Genomic DNA, 3729 nt, shown 5'->3' with positions numbered 1-3729 from the left:
AGATGTGTGTTTAATATCCTTCTTATTTGAGTGAACTTGGTTATTCATCTTTTTTTTCTTTTTTTTTTTAGAGATAAAAAGTAAAACAATATATCTATATTTTAGAGGACAAAGTCTAATCTAATGTTTGGAATTAAAAACTTACATCCACTTCAGTTTAGTGACACCTTGAGATCTATGGATAATAAGGTAAAAGATAAAATCAATGTATCTACATTTAAAATCTTCAATGAGTTCAAATTAACTCAAGAGATCGTATATAGATCCTTGAGTTATAATAAACTCTAGACTTTGTTTGTTATGTTGGTGTTCATATTGTGCATGTTCCTTTTCCTTTTTGGGCTCTTTGTGTTTATTGGTCTATTATTGAATCTTCTTACTCCTTCATGTGAATATAGTCACGATATGGCTTGAAATGATTGTTTAGATTTTTCTTCAAGAGTCCTTTGTTCCTTGGTGTCTTTATTATGACCCCAGCCACATACTTTGTCTATTGGTTTGGCATACAATCCTTACCTGTTAGGTCTCTTGTTTGGCCATGCTTCCTATTCATGCCCAGAGTGGTTTGGACTGAGATGATTCACTTTCTTATACCCTATGGCTATCTTAAAAGCCTTGCTCGCATACGTAAAGCTTATATTGTTCATAAATTCTTGGTGTAAATGTGTGTTTTCTAAACAAAACAAGGCTTGGAATTTCCCTGTTACTCTTTGTTGTGCAGTCCCTATGTGCAAGAAAAAGATTATTACAATCTCATGTGTTTGAGGTATGCTTGAAGGCTCATGATTTTCTAGATCCCTTGGTGGTGCTTTGAATGGTGATTCTTTTTTCTTATCCTTGCATCTGTAGTTGATGAAATTCCTGAATGTGATCACGGGGATCACTCTTACCATCGTATTTGTCATACTTTGGTATATCTAAATTTGGGGGAAAAGGTACCATGTTCAATCTCCTATCAAAAGGATAAGGACAAATGTCATCTAATGAATATCATACCGTAGTCCCTTGTTGCATGTCCGGCATTTGTCTTTTAAGTGTTTGGAGTTGTTGTGTAAGAGCAGCTAGGGGCACATTGGTCCTTCGATGGGGAGCTTCCCCTCGTTCATTAAGATTATCCCGATTGCAGACATGGTCTTGTTCGTGAGTGTTGTCTTGTTCAAGGGTGCGATCTTAGTTACGTATGTTTTCTTGATAATATGCCTCTTCTTCTCTCCTTATTCTTGATAAGCATAGTTTCTCGCTCTTGTTCTTGAAATTCTCTCATCTATATTCCTTAAGTTTTTTGTGTTAAAGTCCTCAGGAATATTGACTCCTTTACTAGTTATCATGACTGGATATTTTTCCTTATCTGCTTCTATAAGTTTTTCTACAAGTTTTTGGAAAGACGCGTTCTCTTGGCATTCTTGGAGAAGTTCGTCAATAACATAGTGTCAAGTCAAATAACTCTGTGTCTTCTATGATGTGGATTTAATTGTTGTATAAATTTGTTTGCTTGTAAATGCAGCATGAGGGTGGCTAATGAGCCAGACTGGAAATGGCAAAGGATCTAAATTTCAATGGTTGTTTCTATAATTAGTTTGATCATGTAGGCCTTGTTTTTCATTTGCTCATTATTTTTCTTTGGCATGCAGCTGCTCTGACGTTCACAAACACTTTCAGAATTGTAGAAGCCATTTCTGAGTTGTCCATTTTGCTGGATTTTACTGTCTCCCCAACAGTGTTCAGCTCGTGCTTTCAGGTAAGGTAGTTCCACTTTCTATAGAACTGCATGTAGCCAATACCATGATATTCTTTCTAAATTATGAAAAAATTCACAACCCTGTTTTTAACTTCAATTTACATGAACCGAACGTGTTTCCAACCAATTATAATTTAAAAGGAAAAGGGACACTACATTTACTATTAGGAGTTCTAAGCAATTTCTATTAAGAGTTTGGCTTCGTATTATTTTTCCTTATTATGTTTCAGGAGTAGCGGGGGGCTCAGGGTTGGGTGTTTACTTAGCGGTTTTTGGTGAGTGCTATTTATTTCTAGTAGAATGGCTTAATATAAAAATGAAATGAATGTCAATGAGCCCTTGGTCTACTAGTGAAGTTGAAAGGTTCTAAATGAGCCCACCAGGGATCAAGTCTTGCTCAGTGCAAGGCTTTGACATCATAAGGGATGAGGTTGGGATCGTGCCCCGTATTGGCTCATGCCCCCGTATCGGGTGGCAAAAACTACTTTGTGGACTTCTATCCAAAAAAAGAAAAATGAAATGAATTTTTTTATCAATTAATAAGGAAACCATTGGAACTTTGTCTTTAATTTCATAGTGTAAATAGAAATATATTTTTCATTTGCAAGTCAATCATGCACTCTATAGATTCAGTCTCATTCATAAAAGCTTTTGGTTCATTCTTTTTTCAAATTTTGAACATTTATTTTTCTTACCTTGATCGAATGATTTTTTTTTCTAGTTAAGGAATATTAGAAGTATTATTCTAAGTTGATTGTAAATTCTTCTATTGCAGCTAAGAAGACCAATTTCTTTCATAATTGCACTGGGTTCTTTTGTGATAAGAAAATGTCAAAAAATACCTATATAATTTGTTGAATCATTTTAGATTTGGAGCAGATGAAAACCCATGATAGACTTGAATGTCAGGCCTTCCTAGAATTGCATTAGCCACCATGTCAATGAGTACTTGCAAACATAAATAGAATTTAAGGAACCAAAGAATTTTATTGAAGAATCATCTCTCTTATAGTGAAATAGAGTTTTAATATATGAATAAATTTTATTATCAATTGAAAGGATTGAGATTGAATTAAACAACTTACAATAATTACAATAGTTATCTATTTTTTTGTTGAGGTATTTTGAAAAGAGAAAGTGATATATTCATCTTGAAAAAAGCTATGGTACGTGGCTTCATGAAATTAAATTTTATGATTAAAATATGAGTGACACCTAAATAGAGAGAATAGGCCATATGAGAAGTAGAAAAATAATGAAGATTTATTTGGTAGTAAAAATCACACTTAATGTCCCACAGTATTTTGGTGATGGCAGGGGGCATGTTTTAGGAATGATAGTTTGAAGGTCATTTCTTGAGAATGGTGAGAGACAGTAATATATATATAACATATATACATACATACGTTCAATTTTTTAAAGTTAATTGATGGCAATATAAGATGGCATGGTTTGAATGTCTAGAGACATCCTGCACACAAATCACTTTCCAAAAACATGTTTGTATGCATTTCTCATGCTATCACATTGTATTCGACCATGGCTAATGCATCTTTAATATCTTTTGCAACTGACAATAATAACTTGACTCTCATACCATATTTAAAATTTTGAAGCTAGAAACTTTGAGTCAAAGTTGAAAAATGAAATGAGAAATTAAATTATTGTTGTTCATGATACTGCTATATAACTTATATCATTATCTATGAATTTGCAACATGATATATTTATTGTTATTATACCACTATCATTATTTGGCATTGTATATTTATTACTGTTGTTATAATATTATCATGTTCTGCTGATGATAGAACATGGTTGTTGATGATGTTGTCCAATGAAATATGTTTCACTTCAATCACTTCAATGAATGTTTGGAATTGCTTTTCTTTCTATTTGATTTTGTTTTCTTTGCTCATTAGTCTATGTATATAATTTTTGTTCTATGTTTATATTCTATGTTCCTATTTATTTTTCATGTTTTCAGTTTG

The 3729-nt window shown here is 32.7% G+C and overlaps 1 long non-coding RNA gene across 1 annotated transcript; it reads left to right on the top strand.

Moving 5' to 3' along the window:
* The first annotated feature begins 395 nt into the window (after positions 1-395).
* Positions 396-2273, top strand: LOC131076572 (uncharacterized). Its single transcript, XR_009113398.2, has 3 exons — positions 396-1178; positions 1632-1738; positions 1969-2273. It is a non-coding gene; the product is annotated as an uncharacterized LOC131076572 (long non-coding RNA).
* The last annotated feature ends 1456 nt before the right edge of the window (positions 2274-3729 follow it).

The sequence above is a fragment of the Cryptomeria japonica genome, chromosome 10 (assembly GCF_030272615.1).
Source record: "Cryptomeria japonica chromosome 10, Sugi_1.0, whole genome shotgun sequence".
Lineage (NCBI taxonomy): Eukaryota > Viridiplantae > Streptophyta > Pinopsida > Cupressales > Cupressaceae > Cryptomeria > Cryptomeria japonica.
This window is presented reverse-complemented; position numbering and strand designations above follow the sequence as displayed.